This window comes from Passer montanus, unplaced genomic scaffold, assembly GCF_014805655.1.
Source record: "Passer montanus isolate IOZ18808 unplaced genomic scaffold, ASM1480565v1 scaffold18, whole genome shotgun sequence".
Taxonomy (NCBI): domain Eukaryota; kingdom Metazoa; phylum Chordata; class Aves; order Passeriformes; family Passeridae; genus Passer; species Passer montanus.
Genome location: NW_024365381.1, coordinates 17,648,889 through 17,669,472, shown reverse-complemented (window position 1 = coordinate 17,669,472; position 20,584 = coordinate 17,648,889). Strand labels below are relative to the sequence as shown.

General features: G+C 43.7%; 1 long non-coding RNA gene across 1 annotated transcript in view; it reads left to right on the top strand.

Annotated features, from left to right (window-relative positions):
• LOC120500521 overlaps positions 1-20,197 on the top strand; it is a 67,048-nt gene extending 46,851 nt beyond the window's left edge. The window contains exons 3-4 of the long non-coding RNA XR_005627118.1: positions 15,353-15,409; positions 19,551-20,197. This is a non-coding gene — a long non-coding RNA (uncharacterized LOC120500521). The remainder of the gene's footprint in view (positions 1-15,352; positions 15,410-19,550) is intronic.
• The last annotated feature ends 387 nt before the right edge of the window (positions 20,198-20,584 follow it).

Genomic DNA, 20,584 nt, shown 5'->3' with positions numbered 1-20,584 from the left:
GTTCTTGAGCTCTCTTCTGACACAGAGCAAGCCTGATAGTGCTGTTTGTAGTACTTCAGCCTTACCAACAGACAAATACTTCCCTAGATTTTCTTTGTAAAAACTACTAGCAGGTTTTAATCCATCTGTGGTAGAACCACCTCTTTTTGTTTCTGCTATGCTATATTACAGTCCACCAGAACTTCTTTCTCTCTTCCATATTTAAAGTAGTCCACTTGCAAAATCAGGGTGCATCCCCATTTCCCAGAAAGGGTTCAGCTGCAAAGTGCTTTGGTGAATTTTAGCATTAGCAAATTCTGGTTTTACAGACCATATTGCTTTACATTTTGAGAAAAAATTGAAAACCTTAACTGTTGTTCTGGAGTAACTCACAGGGTTCAAGTAACAACAGGGCTCCAAGTCAGGAAAGTATTAACATGGGATTTCTCACAGTGGGTCATGAGATGCTGGTTGATCACATCACTGTTAAGCAGAGTACTTAATCACTTTCTCAGCATTAATACTTGTATGGAAAGGTTAAAGAGAAATAATAGAGGGCCAGGAAGCAGCCCCCTTAAAAAGGGGTAAAAGCACACTTTGACATTGTAAGCGAGTCAGCTAGCTTCAATATCTGAAAGAACACTGGAATAAGTTATCAAATAATCAATTCATAAGCACCTAAAGGATATCCAGGTAATTTAGAACAACCTGGCTTCAGTTGTTAAGAACAAATAATGTCAAAACAATTGAAATCCCTTTTTGACAGAGTAACTGGCTAACAGTGAATGGCAAAATAATAGGTATTTATATCTGGATTTCAGTAAAGATTTCGATGTGTCCTCTAACTTTCTTAGGATATGGTAGAAATGTGAGGTAAACTAAATCATCATTAAATAGAAGCACAATTTGTGGCAATACACTTTGAAGAAGTTCTCAGTAAGCTGTTTGCTATCAAAGGGTGGCTAGGATTTTAAAAGAAGCCCCCAGGTCTGTGCTGGTCCTAGTCAAAGATGAGAATTTGTAAGTTTCTGGTAAATGAAGAAATGGCCAAAACCTGGTTCAGTAAAAGCATCCTTTTTTTTTTGTGTCATAGATTAGATAGACTGCCATAGAACAAGAGCAATCTTTGAGAGCCCTTATGGTCCTACATGTCTTTACTTTCTATTTACTTGACTGACTGAAATGAGAATTTTCTGATTAATATTTTTTTTTTTTTTGGTAAGCTGATTTTTTTCCAGACCTTTGTATCAGTGTAAGAAATGTCTTGCTGGGTCAGATTATTGATTACCTTGGTGAGTTTTCTGATTCCAGCAGCACCAGCTGGAGACTCTGTTTGGGGAAAGCATGAGTATTTGATCAAAAGAGATATTACACAAATCAGTGTTGCCCTTGTAACCAAATCTGGTTCCTTGTGAGGCATGGTGAGAAGAATAATACTAAGGCAATTGTCCTCCTAGTTGCTGTTAGGATATCTCATTTTGGAAATTTTGGAAGGCCAGGGACAGTGGTTTTTTGTGCAGTTGTTCTTTAGGCTGTTGTTCCTGGAGTAATGAGACTCTGTACTTTCAAGATTTGTTACATGGACACAACCTCATGACAGCAGATAAAAGATGGAAGAATTGACACTTTAACAATTTCAGAAAGTAGTCTTAGAAAATGAACAGCGATATTAGAATTTGAAATTGTCTTGTTCTAGTCCTTGACTTCTGTTGCAGTGAATGCTTAGCACTGGCTAGTGGTTAGTTAGTTGCTCTGTGCCTCTGCTTCCTGACTTTAAAATGTCTCCTTCATGGGATATTGTCATTATGAATATATAAGAGATTATGAGATATTCAGATACTGAGGAATAGGCTCTATTTAACAGTCTGATCTAGAGATATATAAAATACAGAGGGTTCCAAGAAGTGGCTGGAATCTCTTTTTAAAATGAAAAAATTCTATCTGAGGAGGTTATGAGAGCATTGGGAAAATGAGCAAAATGTGAGCATGACCATTACAAAATAAGAATGTGGAAACATCAGAAGAAGGATTAAAAGGAAGCTTTAAGCAGGACATTTTCACAGATGTGGTTATAAGGGAATCACATGGGAATGGGAGAATTCTGCCTAGAGCTGGAAGACCCAGTGTGGACAGACATGTCTTTTCTCCTTTCAGATTCCAAAGTCATCATTGGCTGGTTGTGTGGCTCTGAGTAGGTAATTCTGTGTATGAGGCACCATAGTCTCCACTGGTGACACAGGGGTAATGGACCATGACAGGGAGATGAGAGATTACAGATGCAAAGATTATACTAACTGATGTCTGAAACATTGTAAGCTCTTCATGGCAGTGTACTAGAAGATCAAAAATACTGTGATTTGTTAGTCACAATATTGACTAGAAACATTTGGAAGATCATGAACTGCTGTTATTTTAAAAATGGGATGGATGTTGTCAGTGATGAAAGACAGAGAAGTGACACAGGACAGTTTTCCCAGTGCAGGGGCATATCACTCATCTGATCCCTGCAGTGTTGGTGGGTAGTATCTGGTGTCCTCTTTCTTAAGAATCAGTTGTCAGGTCCAGCTGTGCCTCAGACCAGTCCTGGACCACCCAAGGATCAATAGCCTTTTCAGCCTTCCTCCTCTGAGAGGAAGAAGTGCCAGGTGTGATGTGGCTTTTGGAAGGTGAGAACCATGTGAACTACTCTGAGAACAGGTAGTGTAATTTCCCTGGTTGCAGGGGGACATTACACGTGGTCTCTGTCTCGTGGGCAGCATTGGAACAGGCAGCATGTGCAGGAAAGCATGGAGAGCACCTGCAGTGTCCACAGTTCAATCAGCCTTTTTCCAGGTGGAGATTAACTCTCCTCTCTTTACTCTGACTAACGAAAACATGCCTTCAGCTGCTGTTTTAAAGACAAACCATGGATATCTGGCACCTCTATAAACCATCTCAGTGAATTAAAAAAAACAGAGTGCATTGTAAAGACCTTTAAGCTACCTGCTTGTTTCCAGGTAATTGAGAGGCTGCCCTGGAGGTAGCCAAGTTTTTGGTCTGGATTCCAAGCATCTTTCTCTGTCTTCTATCACTTTCTTCTAACACTATTGGTTCTTTGTCCCCTTCATTCCTTTTGTAGCTGTCTCATATTTAATATTGAAATCAGCATTCCTTGGGCAAGGCCCATTCTTTTCTTCTCTGTTTGCACACTGGCTAACACAGTAAGGTACTGCTCCTTGACCAGAACTACTGGGCACTATGCTAATGGTTATAATGGCAGTCATTAATAATGCTTTGATCTCTGGGCTTGCCGAGGCAGTCAGCTGCTGTAATTGTTCTCCACCCTAGGGCTGAGTATGTAGTCAGCTTGCTCTTTTTGGCTATATCTGTTGATTTGATCTTGGTGCCCCATTCTATATGTTCACCCTGTCTTCAGACTGGCAGACTGGAGTCTCCTAAAGTGCTTTTGAGGGCAGTTAGCCAGGCTGCCTTTGGATCCACTCCTTTCACTGGGAATAGCTTGTTTTCCCTTGTATGCTCTACTGCTAGTGTTATCTTTCTCTGAGTTCACACCAGCTCCCAAATAAGGTATTCATATTTCCCTGTTGTGCTGATGCCTTGTCATGATATAGCAGTGCTTTTTTGCACTAATGAATATTATTCACAGGTCACTTGTTATTTCCAAGTCCTTACATCCATACACAACTTCTGTTGGTTGGCTGAGAATTTCAAGTGGAGAAATCAGAAGCAATAAATATCTGAATGACTAGACTGAACATCTCAGCTGATCTAAGGAGGAGATCTGAGATGCTAAAATGGTATGGAGTTGTGTTTCATGTCACAAATCATACATGCTTGTACATTTTTTTTTTGAGGGGATACACTACTGGTTATATGTGTAGTCCTGGAAATGGCAGTGGACATCCCCGTGCAGCTGTGAGGGAGGCTTGTCCCTTGAGGGACAGAGGGAGACTTCTCAACAAATGGTTTCTCTAGAGCATATTGCTTCTCCACTTAGTACTTCAATTGCCGTAATAAGAGAAGTGATGAAAATTTGTATTTCCCTCCCCCTTTTTAAAAAAGTCATTCTAAGGCCTTATCAATTGAAGAGGCTTCCATCTGACAATTCTTCTAGGTAGCTGAACTGTGTCCTGCTGATATCAGCCGTGCTGGCAAGGTCTGAGTGGTGTCACTGGGACAAGCCAGCTAAATACATTGTGGATACCTGAGGTCCTAAAGAGAGGCTAGATAGGTGTGGCCTCTTCTCCTCAGCAAGAGCTCTAGTACCTTTTCCAGAAATGGAGTGGTGCCATCTGCATGGCAGGTTTCTGCTGCTGTGGTACCATTTAGATCCCTATATAACAGTGTGCCATCGGAAGGCAGAGGGTGAGGAGGCAAGAGTCTGGAAAAATGGGAACTGAAACCCTCTTGCCTTTATTCCAGACTCTCTCAAAATAATTTCCAAGCCACCCAGAAGAGCTGAAGTAATGCACAGGTCTCACACCTACAGGGGAAACTAAACTCGTGAGTCACTCCAGGAGGGCTGGACTAATGCAGCAATTTTGGAAACTTCATCCCTTCATCAAAGCCACAGGAGTCCAGGGACGGCCTAGACTGGCAGGATTAGAAATACAAGGGTATTGGAGAACACAGCAGAAGATATACCCAAATTTGATGACCTGCCTGGACAAATACCTATGACAGAGAGCTGAGGAATATGATATTTGTGCTTGTGTGAGAACCAGCTCAGTGGAATAGTAATTATCATCTGCTGAAATGGCCAGAGCATGGTGGAAAGTCGGGACAGATCTTTTCTAGCTGGAAAATGTGACCTATCAAAAAAATGATTGATTGTTTCTCAGGACTTGCCAAGTCTTCCAGGTTATTCAACATCACTCCAGCTGCAGTAGTGGAGAGGACAAAAACACTCTTGCAGTTAACCTGTGTTCATACTGGAGATCTAGAGCAGATAATATCTTACACAAGGCTTAAATTTTCTTGTGAGGTCTTTTGGGGCATTTGCAAGCCAAGCCAGGTCCTATTTTACTTGGGGAAAATGTTTCATGCAGTGAAGAGAATCAAAGATTTCCTTTCTGAGTTCTCATACTCCCATTCCCTCCTCTTGGCACAGAAATCAATACCTCTAGCAATGGATTCAGCCTTGCAGATGAACTGTGGGAAGAGAGCCGAGGTCCAAAAATCTCACTACACCAGATCCTTGCTGGCGGGATTCCTTAAGTCTACAAAAGAAGGAAGACCAACACAAAACATCTGAAAAGCAGAACTTGGAACAGTTTGCTTCTTCTGAATACTAAATTCCCAAGGGTTTCTTTTCCAAACAAGATGGGGCAGTTTAGGGAAGAGCCAGAAACTTTCAGTTCCATTTTATTAGTGTGTTAGCAAGAATCACCCATTAGCTCATTCTTGTCTTGCTGCTTCACTTAATGAATTTCAGATACAGTCCCATATCTACCCTGAGACTAACATTGATCCCTTCTGATCCCTAACCTGTCCTCCAAATCCATTCCTTGCAGCTAGGAAAAGACAGGTGTCTTCCTGCAATCTTGGAAGAAAGCACGGATCCAAGTGCATTTAAGTGCTGGTGTGCAAATGTTATTAAAGGACAGAATAAACCCTGATGCAGGCTTACACCATTGTGCATGAAGCTGTTCCTTCTTGTACTGTATTGATGTTTCATTCCCATTTTCTTTTGTTTAATGAAAGGTTTGCAGTCCTTCCCTTTTTTTAAAGGGACTGCAGTATTTATTATGAACATTGAGACTCCCTGGTCGGGGGAGAGTTAATATGCACATAGTAAACAAGCCAGAACGTGTGTAAACAAAAAAATACTGGTAATTCTTTATTGACTTCGACCCAGAGTCCCAAGTCTCTGAAATCTTGGCAACCCCCAAACTCAGAGTTCTTCCCTCCACTGAGATGAGACATTAGCCAGTGTATCAAGCAATTACATAGGATATTTTTTTCTGCAGAGCTGTGACATCATGCTTGGCAGCTCCCCAAGGCACCAGATCCAATTACCTGAGTCACCAGCAAAGGGAAATTGCCAAGAGGCTGTCACTGAATTCAGCTCTGGTGAATGCAAGAGCAGAAAAAGCCAAGTGAAATGGCTGACAGCAGACAGGGGGAGAGAGGGGGGAGGGAAGGGAGCAGCAGCAGTTTCTCATCAGAGACATAGAAGGAGAAATGGATCAGGAAAGGATGAAAAAAAATCCAGGGAGAAGGAGCTAAGAAAGAGCCGTAGGATAAACTCTGTAAGGGGAATTTCCAAATGTTGCCTCTGTCCTACATAAGGGATGATTGGAGCCACTAGATTGACACAGGTCAAATGCTCTTAGAAGAGTTTTTTGGTATGTAATTTCAAAATTAATCTTCACTGTCAATGGAACTGATGCCCTTTTCTTTTGTGATCCCATCTGGAACGTCCTTTTTCAATTTGCTGCATTTTCCAGCTTTCTGCTAAAGCTGTTTTCAAGGACTGAGAAACGGACCTCATTGGTGCTTGCTGTTCCCTGCCCTGGGTTATGTTTCCTTTGAAGCTGCAATATCTTCCTTGCCTGGAGGAGTTTGCAAGGAGTACAAGGTTCCTCTGAATCTGGCACGTGGTGCCTTGTTTTCATAACGAATCCTCTGGAGGCTTCTGTTAATTACTTCACCAGAATTCTTATATATAGCATCAAAATGAAATTCCCCTAACACAGAGAAGAAATGTAGGCCCCTGTTGCCTAAGGAGCCAGCACGGAAGTGGTGACTTTAACATGCACAAAAGTATACCGATGGATATCAAAGCCCTGGCATAAACAGGGTCCCTACTCAGATCACATTTGCAAACTGGGAAGTGCTCACAGGGAGAATTCCACCTGCATGCAGCATAACCAGCTACAGCCAGGGAAGGAGGTTTTATGTGCTGGGCACAGGCAGTGCAGCACACAGCATTAGTCAGGAACAGCGGCACACATAGACGTACCTGGTAAGATGAAGAAAAGAAAGTCCATAAACCACAGAAATACACACTGCTCACAAGCACAGCTTGAAGTACTGTGCACACACAAAAGCTATTAAGATGTAGATGCAGCCTCATTAATCTGGGCTGTTTTACACACCCTATTTCCTAGCTTTCGTAGGGGATTTAGGTGATAAATGAGGCCATTTTGAAATCTGGCAAAATGCCGCCTTCTTCAGAGCATACTACAGAATAAAATTCTTATATAATGTGTAAAGTGTGAGGGGGAGGGGGCATCTCCAGGATGGAGCACATGTCTGGGCGTGTGTTTGCATGTAAACTATTAGCTTTATCTCCACTGCAGTGCATTTGTGCAAGTATCCTGTGTGTCTGTGTTGTGTGTGGGGGGTATGGATATACACCCGAGGCTCTGTGAACTGATTTGCACATTGGATAGGAAGAGAAGGGACCTCTGAGTGTGGATCTTATATCTGCCCCCATCCCCAGGTTGGAAAACTTACCATGGCTGACCTTCAGGGTCTACTACAAAGGTTATGGGTTAAGCAGGAATAAGGGCCTTAATTTATCATGGGTGGGTTGGGAAGTTGTCTAGCAATAAAGATATCTTGTCAGCATCATGACCTTTGCTTTGTGTTTGTGAACTTTTGCTATCTGTACCCTGGGGGCTTAGGAGAAATGAAGGATATGAACAGAGATATATGGGTATGTGTATGGTGTGACCATCGTGTTCATTAATTGTGGAACTGTGTGTGAAAAATATTTACATACATCTTTTCCTTTCCCATCCTGAATTAATATCAGAGTTACAGACACTCTGTAATTTATCAATTAGTCTTTATTGAGTTTGCCTCTGGCAGTGCAGACCTTCAAACAGCTTTGAATGGGTGCCACTGATGGAATCTTCTGTAAATGAATGATGCTTCATCTCCTGTTGACTCACTGCCTACAACTCCCTTGTTTGTACAGTAGCCCATGTAATCTCTGCATCTTTACAACACTCCACTTGGGTAGGAGACTGCACACACACAAGTAGCCTGTGTTCTGACTGGGCACCAGTACAGGCTCACTGGTCAGCTGGCTGCTAACAGAATGTGCTGCAGTTAGATTTTGCCCCCCTTCCAAAACTCTGTGGAGATACAAATTTGGGTTGCAGTACTTGATCCAGCCATTCATTTTCTTGAAACTTATTGCATGAGGTTTTTCCTGGGATTTAATTGCCTGAAGGTTCTGTGAATTGGACTGCAACTAATCACAGTGTTGAAAGGGTAACAAGGAGAAAGGTGTGTAGGCAGTACACTCACATAGGCTTTCTTTCCTTGAAAGGTAGTCTAAAGAAAAATATTTACTTCTTTCACCAAACAGAATTTACTTGGCTTAAGACTTAAGTTAGGCAAGACTCAGATGAGTAACACCAGCAGCCATTGAGTTTGGTATCTCACTGCAGGTGTAAAAAAAAAAAAAAACCAAAAAAAACCCCAAAAAAACCAGCTTTATCTTGTTGGAAAGCTATTTTCAAGGAATTATGGTGGGGGAAAGAGTTGATTTGATTTATTCTTTAAGGTTAGTCTCCCCCAGTTTCAGCTAATCATTTCCATGTCTGAAATAACTGACCTATATAATAGCATAGTCTGTCTTTTAGGAGGTTTCTCTGGGCATACTCTTCTAACTGCATTTGTGGAGTGTATTTGCAGAACACAGAGGCACACCCAAGCTAGCTTTCCTTGGGTTAACTCAGGTTAACCCACTGCTGCTGGAGAAACGTGATCAGCCTCAACAAATACCCCATTCCCAGGAATTCCTGCTGCTTCTGCTGCAACCCATCTCTCTGTGCTTCCCTTTTCCTCCTCTTCATGTGCATAGGTTCAAATTAGTCCTCTTGCATTTCTGAGCAGAAATGTGTTTGCCTTGGGCTGCAGGTGCCGTTCTGCAGCTGCCAGGGCAGCAGGCAGGTCCATGCAGGGCGAGTGCTGACCACGCCGGGTGTGTGGGGGCAGCAGCCAGCCAGGCACAGCACATGTGCCACGCCTGGAGAGGCTGCACGGTGCAAGTACTGCAGCGGTGCCTGCCTGCAGCGCTGGCTCGGGGCACACACTCTCCATCTGGGCATGCCTGCAGTGAGTGCACAGGCACGCACCTTCCACCTGCCTGTGGGTGAAGTGGCTGTTTGGGGACCACCTGGCATCAGGCGTATTGTCAGAGCTGTGGTGGCATCAGGAGACTGGTCCTTGTTCCAAATACCCTTGTTCCTCTCTTTTTCCTCAAGCAGAATTTTTTGATGGAAAAGAGGAGCATCCCCAAAGGTAGTTCAAGTGCACAGATCTGTGATTTATGTGCTGCTTACATGATGGGCTTAATCCCTGGGTGTATCAACGCTCCAGTCCCAGAAGGACTGTGGTACAGTACAGAGACCCTACAGCTCCTCTGACATCCTGGCTTGGGTGCTGGCAGCAGTCTGGCTGCAGTGCCACACTGAGCTTGATTCACAAAGATTTGCTGTGTTTGCTTTGTCATGTGGAGTTTGGCTTTGTTTTGAATCAGACTGTTAAATCACAAATCTCTACATTTGAATTCAGTGTCCCTTTTGTAATGGCATCTGGATCCTGAATAGGTCCTTGAGGTGCTGCTACTGCTAGAATAATGCCAATAATAATAATAACTGCAACTGGAGGATCACAAGTGCAGCACAAAGTACTTGCTTCTAGCCTTCAGATGGATCAATACTCTGACCTTCAAAGTCAAGGCATATTTATCTACTGAAGGTATTTTTCATATTTATTTGGAATTTTAATGTGGTTTTATACTTTCCCTCTGCTACTTCAGCAATTTGTTTGTGGTACCAGGGTATCTGTGTGGCTCAGCAATTAGAGGCATTCAAATACCCTCTGGAAAAGGTTCCAGAAAACTTCACACTCTTTCTAAAATGGCTACTCTGTAGCACATATCTTAGAAGGATAAATGGTGATAGGTGGTTAGAGATTTGTCTGCAGTGACCTGAATGATTCATTGGCAACAAGGGTGTGTGAGCAAGTGCAAAGAAAGCTGTGCAGCTTGGCCTGCCTGTGAGCATGCCATCGACCAAGGAGCAGTGCACTGTCTCCCTGTGCCCAAATCTCATTTGCAAAAGCCCCAGAGTGTGGCTGTTCGAGCCTACTTTATCCTCCCTGGCCCAGATGTCAGTCGTGCTGGTGGGTGTCACATAAGCAGGACCCTGTCTGGGATGCATTTCAGCCAGCTGGACTAAGATTCAGCTGGTCGTGACAGTATGTCATGATCTGTGTCCCATGGTTGCCTGATCTGCAGAGGATGCTGGCATGTCACCTCTGTCTGCTACTTCAGCTCAAGCAGCTTCAGAGACTCTCTCTTTGTGTTTTGGAGACAGGCACTGTAGTCCTGAGGGGGAGACAAAATGGTTGTGGGTGCTTGCAAATATTCTTTTTTATACGTGGCGTTTTAAGTATAGGTAATGTATGGTGCAATGCAACCTGTGTGTGTGTAAATGGAACCTGCTTTCAAGCTTCAGTGGTCACAGTAGTAAGCACTCAGTCTTTTCTTACAGCAGTGCTGGTCCCTGGCTCTGGCCAGAGTGCAGCACATTCCACTGAGGAGTGAGATTTCACAGCTGAACCCCCCGAGGTGGTCCTATTCTCCAGCCTCCTGTTGTTGCACAATAAGGGATGGTGTCTAACCGAAGCTACAGCTCTCATGTTGCTGGCAGGGAGTGGAAATGGCAGCAGCATGATTTCTAATGAAAGTGCCTCATGACCTCTTCTGTCCAAAGCAGGGCGCCACCCCCCAGGCCTCCTGCCATCCACGTCTCTGGGCTAGCAGGGAAGCTTTTTGTGGTAGGCTTGTGACCCCCTAAGTAGATGGATTTTCCATATTGCATACACAGCCTGCTTTCTCCTTTTAGAGTATGCAAAAGATGTGCCAGGAGCTGGGTCTGCAGCGTTCCCAGGAAGACAGCATACATGGCTGCATGTGTGGCAGTGCGGTGGAGGGCAGCAGGATGGGAATGGAACAGAGCGTAGAGAACACCCTTTCTGCCATGCAAAATCTGTCCTCCTTCCCTCTCCCCCCTGTCCTCCCCTCTTCCCTTATATTTTTGTATCTCCACATCTGTGCAAAATTTCAGGCACTTGAGGCTCCCAGGAGATAGCATCATTTTTGTGTTAAGGATGCTTATTGAATTTGACAAATGATGATTTATGACAGGGCAACCCGCATGGGGCGCAGTGAGGAGTCTCAGTGCCTCGTCACAGACTGGGATTCTGTTTCATTCCCATCTCAGCTCCTCTTTTGCCTCTCATTGGAGCTTAGAGCAGATCAAACTCGACAGATGCTGGGAATGTATTGCTTAGCTGAGAGAATGAGTTTGAGAGAAAGCATGACACAAACAAAGAGAGCAGAGTGAGAAGCTGATCTTCCCATGTCTCTCCCTTTAACCCATGATCACACCTCCAAGACCTTGTAGGATACTCAATAAATAAATTAACTTTTAACTGCTGTGGTAGCCTGGGTTTGATTCCAACTTCACTGAATATTCTGCATGTCATGATAGTCTAAATTCAGTTTGCAGGCTGCATTTGCTGTCTTGTGGGTCAGCTGGAGGCTGGATCCTCTGAATGCAGCTCACTCAGATCTGCAGCAGATTCTGCTACTGTCTCCTTTGGCCATTCCAGTCTACTGTGCACCTTTGACTTCCACCATCCTCTCTGTTTTGGTCATGAAGCCCACACACAGCTCTGTCTCTGCCCTTCAGTCTTTGCTGCAGATGCAGAGAAAGCAGAGCCAGACCAGGTCTGGCAGGACTCAGAAACGGAGGCTTTGTGCTGCACTGTGTGACTGTGGCCTTGCTGCTTCCAGATCTGGTTCAGATTTCTGAGCAGCTTTGCCACTTCTGCCAAATGTAGATCCCAACCTGATAAACCTGGCCCAGGTAGAACCAGTGGGGTTGTTTCAGGACCCTGCTGGGGCTGTGAGGGTTGGGAACCATGGTGCAAAGACACATGAGAGAATTCACACAAATCCTGCTGGATTCAGCAGGGCTGGCTTAGTACCTGTGCCTTAGTACTTTAGTGACTGACCAGAGCTGGACTCCCTTGGAGCCAAGCAGGTGTCTTTCCACAGTGCTCTGAGCACAGTGAAACTCAGTTCAAGCACTATGGAGATTCAGAAAGACAGCTCATGTCTGGCACTGTGCCCAAGCTAATAAACCCTCCCAAATCCAGAGTGCTGGGAGGTGCAATGTGGAGACACTTGAGCGGTCCTGTTGGGTAGCAGCCCAGGTCCAGCAGGGTTGATGCTGAGCCAGAGCTAATAATCCCTGCTGCACTTAGGCTGAGCTTGTGCAGAATGACTGGGTGTCCCTGCATTGCATTTCCAGCACATCCTGTGGGCCCCACGTTTATGGGTCTTTCCTCTGTCTGAGGTATATCCCAGCCCCCTTATCTTGGATCATGGAAATGTGACAGTAATGTCTTGGGGACAGATGATGCATGCACCAACCCCCTCAGTGAAGGCAGTCTGTGAGAGGTAGTTGGGTTGGAAGGTCTGGAGGGAGACACTCCTCTGCTGGCAGCATGGTGAGGGGGAGGCTGGGCAGCACATGGCTGCTCCAGATGGAAGCCATTAAGCAGGAATGTCTGTGATGTGGTCTGGAGCAGTGTAAACAAGGGCCATGAATTATCCCGCACCTTGTAAGCAGGGCTGGAAAAGATCCCCTGCCATCCTCTCCTTCCCTCCCTCTTCTATCTCTCTCCTTCCTTTTACCTCCTCTCCCTTAATTCCCCATATTGTTGTAGACATTTCTTTATTTCCATGTGTGGTTAAGTAAGGCTGTGCTTTCTTCAGTCCTTCTGCTTTTAACCCATGCTATTATTCCTTAGAAAAGGGGAAAGGCTAGAGCTGGAGAGGGGCCAAGGTCTCATGAACCACCTCTGAGCTAAATCAGCCCTTGGATGAGTGAACACAGCTCACTGGCATGCTGGGCACATTCACTGCCTCAGACACTCCTGCCAGCAGCAATACCCTTGGTCACCCTGCCAGAGACTGCCTGGTCCCTCAGCCTCTGTTGTTATTGAGTGGGCTGACCCCTAAGAAAGGGGAACACCTTCAGCTTGCTCAAGATCTAAACCAACTCAATATTCTGTCACAGAGCCTAAAACACAGTTTACAACAGCACTAGTGAAGTATCCTGTGTTCCTCAGGCTCCAGAGTAGTGTCTTCCAGGTCATCTAAATACCGCGATCAGCAGAAAGCATTGAGGAGAGAGTAGCTGGGCAGAAATGTCCTTTATCTGACAGGTTCTGGTGTGACTGGCTAAACTGACCATACTGGATGCTCCTCCCTATTAATAGCAGCTTCTCCAGACAGCAAAATCAAAAAAGGTTTATGTTTATACATTTCAGCAATCCAAACTAGAAGCTCTAGAAACTATAAATGTTAAGATCTCTTTACTTACTATTGAAATGTAGCTATTTCTGGCAAGGAAGAAGGAAGTTATTTAACAGAGCATAGCAATGCTATGCAACATTTGAAGTAGCAGGAGGCTGCATCCAACCATCTATGATATGGAAAATTTAGGAACTGAAATTAAATTGGTCAAATTGAAATACCAATTAACACATGGTTCTGCAATAGAGCCATGCATTATTTTAGGTGCAGAAAAGGAATTTCAATTTTGAAAATAGATGAGTCTTCTGACTATATCATGTGCCCAAGATAGCTCTGGTTTGTGGGGTCACTCCTTTACCACCTGCTGAACTCCCCATGCCCCATCTGTAGGATATATTTCCCTTGGACTCATCTAAAAAAGTATCATCCACTCCGACACCTCTGCATCTGAGCCCTGATGGGAACACTCTCCTGAGTCAGATTGCTTCAGAGCAAATGTCCTGAGTGTCTGCATTTCTAACTCTGCAGTGGCAAATTATTGATTTGTTCCATTTTAGCCACCCAAATGCAGAGTATCTCCATGGGGGAATGATCTCCAATGCTTCTGGACAAAGGCATTATAACCCCCACCAGGCCCTGCTGCTAGGGTGGATGTCATCTCCCCAGGACAAAGGATGGGATGTGGTGGGCCCCCTGCAGCGACACATGTCCCAGGAAGCTACTCAGCTTGGTGGCAAAATGGTTTTTGACGGAATCTAATATGGATGGCAGTACCTCAGAAAGCAGATGTCAGGAGGAATAAGCCCTGGCCAGCTAGACTGCTGCATCATTTAGACAGCAGCCTAATGTCTATTCCTTACCACCTCCAGGAGGGTGTCTCTGCTAATAGGGCTTCTTCCTATCAGCAGCCCTTCTCAGTTTCTTGAACAGTAATGAAGCAAAACTGGTTTGGGAAGAAAAATGTAGATGAGAATGGACAGAACTCCAAACCTTTTGCAGTGTTCTTGTGAGCACATCCAGCAGGTCACATCTATTTCTGTGTCATGAGACAACCCAGAACACAATTCTAGCAATCCCATGGCCTAATGTTTATTAGTGGGGTTACTCTGTACACTTTGTGGACCCTTGTCCTCCTGCCCACTTCAGAGCCAAACAGAGTAATGTTGTTATAATTCAAGTAGTTTCTGTGAGTTCAGTTAGGATGTACCATTTTACACCAGAAATTAAAGTGGCCCATTTATAAGCTCTGGGCTGTAAAATAGTCTGGATAATCTCTGATCACTAGCAGTATGTGCCTGGGAAAAGAGTGGTAATCAGATATGATAAATACAGTATACACAAGAGGTAGAGGTTTCATATTTTTGAGATTACATCCCTGGTTCAGTGAAATTTCTTTCCCTGTAGAACGCAATGTACTCATGGCCAGATGGATTATCTGCTATTCTCACTGTCCTCTGAGACATCATCAACTGGACACTGTTAAGACTGGCCTCCATAACAGGTATTCCCAGCTGATCAGTTTTGGTCATATTTTCAGAGATTTTAAGGACAGAACAGATCATCTTCTCTGGTTTTTTACATAATGCAAGCCCTGATTTTAATTCAGCTGGGGAACACACTATTCATTTTCACTTTCAAACATAATAAGGGTAAAGTATGTCTTTGCACAGTCCTTGTATTTAGAACTGGAGAAATCCTAATTGGTCTCATTTCGTGTGTCTCCTGGGGACCAGCAGAGGATCATTTCCTTCACTGAGTACAGATGTAAGTTCTAAGTGATTCAAACGATAGAGTTTTCACTGCTTTCCTGAAAAAAAATAATCTCCATCTGCAAAAAGATCTTGCTCATTTTCTCCACTATTCCTAGTATTATCTCTGTAAACAAAATAATCCAAATCTCTGGAAATGTTTTCATCTCAAAAGAGGCTACCAGGTTTTCTGTGTACTGCCTCTCAGGGATTTGTAGAGCATTTCCTTGGCTCCAAATTCACTTCAACATCACTTTGACTTTTTTTTCAGGTGCAAAATCCACGGATCTTTGGATCCTCCATTTTCTCATTTTCTTGGCCACCTCAGGTAAGTCCTGCCTGTCATCCAAGCTTGAACCCTCTGCTGCAGAGCATGCTCAGCAGTAACTTGCTAAAGTACTGGGTCTTGGACGTCTCTACAGCCAGGAAGCTGCCGCCGCCCACTGCGTACATCAGTGCCAGAGATACTGTCTCCATGGCAACTGAGAGCTTTTTGTTTTTCTGATGAACAGTTTCAAAGAATAGAAAAAGCACATCTGGAGTTGCCATATCAGCTGGTCCCTGCCCCCTGCCTGCCAGCGTCAACAAGAAACAATACCTCAGTTTTAGCAGACCTGGCTGAACATCCCGAGACAGAATGAAAGCAATTGAGGTGCACAAGAGAGAGGAGTGTAGTGGAGTGTATTATTGATTTAAGGATGGCTTCGGGTTGGTTGCCTTACTGTTTTCATGTTAGGGGCTTTCCCTGGGAGTAGCTCAACCACACCAGCCTGCTGTGTATTTTCTACCTGCTATGTGTTGCTGAACATTTGAGCAGGACTAATTTTTGTATCCCTCATTTGTAAAGGTAGAGTTTCTAAGTGCCCTTAGTTCAACTGTACTTTTCTTATGGGATAGAAAATTATTATGTAATTTTATTGGGTAAGTGCTTCAAAAAGATTCTTTAGAATTGTCATTATTTTCAGTTTCCATGTCTAGTTCTAGGAGCAAGTGTTTTGCTGCTGTTTTCTGCTGCACAAGAAAGCCTCTTTTTTACAAAGAGAAGCCATTAAGAAATGGCTTCTGGGTTATCAAACAGGAAAGCTGTTACTGCCATGGGACAATGCATAGCCCACTGTATGTGGTTTCTTCTTTGACTCCTTATGGGTCTTCCTTCAGATAATTTTTTGCTCTGTTCTCAGAAAGGAGATCAGGTGGTCCTGTTCCTTCCCTGCCTTACACCAGCCTCTCTTGAATACAGCAGTTCTAGCAGACAATTTAACAAAGAGGTGATGCTGGCTGGCTGTGTCCAGCACAGGAAGAGGCAGAGGAATCGGGCTCCCTGCCATCAACCTCTAACTTCAGCAGGCGGGATGTGGGAAAAAGCAAAGCCCAACCCCAGCCAAATAAAGCTGGCCTGCAAAAGACCTTCATTCCTGAAGAATTTTTGAATTAAATACTGGCTACATCCAGCCAGATTCCACTGAAAATGACTGTGTCAACTGGTTTTAAATAACAGTCTTTCATGTATGTGCTTTTTATGTTGCTTCCCATTGTCTCTTGATTTCCCCATAGACACCAAGAAATTAAATCTTTTGCTCAACACATTTTTGTTCCTTCTTACTTTGCAAACAAGGATTTTTGAGTCTGACTAGAAACAAGATGGCTGTCTATGCATTGCTCACCATCCACTCCCTGAGTGGCTGTTGGGAGGAGGTGACAGCTACCTCTGTGCATCTGACAAAATCAGTGCCTCCTTTGGGTTTTCTGCATGCCTATGACTCATTCCTGTAGCAATCCCTGTTACTCTTCCTATTATTTTAGTAGTGCTGTGGGAGTCCTTTTGTACTCTTTACAGAACAAGCCAGTCCTGGCTACACTGGGCTTCCTTTGTAAACAGGCAATTTATTTCCAAACCTTCTCCTAAGAGTGCCAGATCCAGAGTACAACAGTAGTTGCAGATTGCAGAAGTATTTCTGTAAGTTACCTACCTCCAGTGTTGAGCCAGGAAATGAGAATTAGTCCCTCCTGGGGACGCAGTGCCCTTATTACACTGTATGAGAAGAAGTCTTATTTCTTTGTGAAAAAAAAAAAAAAATGGAACAACTAAGCTGCCTGAATCCCTCTCTCTGGAAGAATGTCTGACAGAGACTTGGAAATGGTAGCTACAATATTCCTTGAAATTACTGAAAGCAAATGGTAATGAGGACCAGCTGGAAAGAATGAAATCTTCCACATGGCTATATGTGCCATCTGTATTGGCTCAAATTGTATGGCTATGGCCTGAAAATAAAGATCCCTTACCCTTATGTTCCATACCATTGCTACAAGTATGGATTTTTTTAATGCCCCACAGAGTGCACTGAGATACGACACAAGGCTGTCTTCCCACAGCATGAGCCTGTTGATGTTGATGTTACTACAGCACCTAAGAATTAGTGGCTCTTGTGCTGGCAGAGCAGAGTTCTTTTCATCAGGGTCAGCAGCACATGATTCAAACATTTTTGTAATACTGCAGGTCTTGAACACAGTTGTCTTCCATCTGCATCTGCTTTAAAATATAACATTAAGTAAACATAATGTCCCTCTGGCTTTTGAATGGCAAGGCCCAGCATTGTATTGAAAGATCTTCAGGGCAAATCTGAAGCCTCCCTTTAAACCTGGCCAGCTTTGCCTGGGCCTCCTCTGCCTGGAGAAAGGGCCTCAGTCATGATCTGCTATTTGACCTGCTGATTCATTTCAGCATCTTGGATGTAAGAGAGTAGTCCAGGACAAAGAGCAAAGAAGGGTTCACTGCATGGCCTCTAGTGCCATAATAGTTGACTTTACTAATGTTTTCTAACCTCTGAATTTCTGGTGGGGTTGTTTTTTTTTTTGTTTAGTTTTTTTTGGTTTTTTTTTTTTTTTGTTTTGTTTTGTTTTGTTTTGTTTTCCTAAAACTGCTTGATACCTAGACTGTTCCCTGGGGTTTGTAGTAAAGTAATCCATGACTACCATGTCATACTTGGAGAGAGATGCAAAGCTAGGAATGTAATTTGTTTGAGTTTTTCTCACTTGCCCTGCCAAATATTTGTAAATATTTACAAAGTTCAACAAACCATAGTGGATTAACTATCTTTAAATTATTAGAGCTCATTCCTAACTCACAGAGATATCACAGCAAAAGTGAGTTGAGAAACAGTTTGAAAGATGACAGGTTCATGGTATCCTTTACAGAGCAAGAAAGAAGCATATCAATACTTGCCAGAAGGACTCAAGTGGGAAGTGAGAGCTGTTTAGATGAGAGAATAGACAATACAATAAAACCAAACCTTCCCCATGGGGTGAGAGGGTAGTTGGGCTTTCAAATGCAAAAGCAGTTTCTCTTTTTGCCAGGAATTAAAGTATATGTTTTATATTCAATTATGCCTTTAAGTATGTAGTCTGGGGTCTGAGGACGAGAACGGCAACCATGGTTATGATCATTAATTTGGTTCTGCTTTGCAGCATTAGCTGATTATCTTTGGAGTTTGACCTTTCTTCTTAACATCCTACCTGTAGGAAAGAGCCTGGCAGCAGCACCAGGGGACAGCAAGTGGCCCCCTGAGGATGGGGTGCAGGGAGCTTCAGGGAAAGCCACAGGGCAGCAGGGCACAGGCTGCCAGCCCAGGCTCACCCCACTACCCCAGCCAAGGGCGCCAAGGCAGTGCCAGCCTTGGGCATTGGGCACCTCCCTGGGAATGGGGGCAGGCCTAGGCTGGGCTGCCATGTCAGCTCCCCCATGGAAGTTGGAGACCAGTGTCCTGTGATGTTGCTGGTTAGGGCCTGAAATGGGGTCCTGAGCTGTGGGCAGGGTGAGGGGAGACCCAATGAGGGTACTGGGGCCCTGGCACTCAGCATTGAAACACTGTGAACTGTTTAAAAACAGCATCAGAAATTCCATACCATTTTTCTAGTGTGGGTCACCAAGTGCCTGAGAGTGGATCTGGACTTTATGAGCATGTTTCCACTCTTCCTTTAGCCTCAGTGAGCTTGGTCTGAGTTAGTTACGTATAATTAAATCTTTATGCACCAGTTTTGTGTGACTTCATTGTCAATCCAAAAGGAATAGGGCCTCTTCTTAGTGATTTCCTATTGTAAATAAAATGTGCTCCTGGCACATTTTCTACTGGCAAGTAGAAAGTGCCTGTGTAGCACCAAGCAGTATCATACAGAGGTGCTCAAAATTAGTAAGAGACCTAATTTGGGTCAGGAAATAAATGTATCTGTGTGCAGTGCATACATTTAAAATAGAGGCTAAGGAGCCTAGCTGGGCTATGTTAACATGACTGCATTGCTTTGGGTACTAGGGTTGACTTGGACCACTCTTAATGGCACCATATAATGGACACCCCACAGACACTTCAGTTTTTATTTCTAGCTGCCTGCATCCCTCAGGTGGTTTAAAGTGCTTCTGATGCAGAAGAAAGATTCCCTACTGAGTCACCACTTTCTCCTTCATGTTTTCACAGCTCTGGTCCTGTGTGAAGACACCAGGGGCTGACAGAGGTTCTTCAGCAGCAGCACCCCAGTCAATCACTGCTGTGGAAACAGCCAGGAATTCTGTGTATGACATCTGGAGAGCTTCCACAGAGGTAGCTCTAACTATATTCAGCCCAGGCCATGCATGTATCTGTAAGGTTTCCACTATCTTCTGCCCAACGTGCCATGTGAGTGAAATTGTTCGGACTCCTGTTTTGATGAGAAAAGGCCTAACCAGTTGCAAACTAATGATAGCCAAAATTTAACTGTCAGCATTAAAATATATATGTACACATAAAAAAAATTAACTGCTGGTAAAAGAATGTAAAAAATGGAGCGTGTCAGTAAAATATTTTGGCATTTCATTGGTATAAATACCCAGACTCCCTAAGCACTTTCAATGCATAATCCAGATTTACTGCCTTTTCGTGATGGCTGAAGTGGTAGATTCTTTAAAGCTTGCAATGACTGACCATAAGCATGAATTGTACAAATCCAGAGTTACAATTTTATGGTCTGTGTGAACACTTTTCACCATGTGCTTTAGAGATTTACTGAGGTCCTCAATGTTTGAAATGTTTTTGTGAAGAAAATTAAAATGTCAGTTTAAAATGTGAAAATTACCAATAAATTCTCATTGGAGGTCAAAGGGAAAAAAAATCTGTTGGTTTGCATCTAAAATAAAAGCCCTTCCTCAAAGGAAAATAATTTTTCATCTTCTCTCCTATCTTTATAGTTGATTCAACTTGATGAGGGTTATCAGGCCAAGAACTTTAAACATGGAGGATAAAAAATATCAAAGCTTCATTCAGCCAGGAAAATGCAAGTAGTGACGGGACAAACGTCCCCTGTGTGCTCTTCCACAGTGAACACGTTGGTGCTTTCATTCAGGCAGTTCTCAGCTTCCTAGACTACTGCACAGAGTTAGCTGGTAATTGGATGGAAAACCCTCTACCTCAATTCAAGAGAGCATAACAGCTCTCACAGAGCATAACAGTCATCACCCTTCAGTACCAAGAAGACC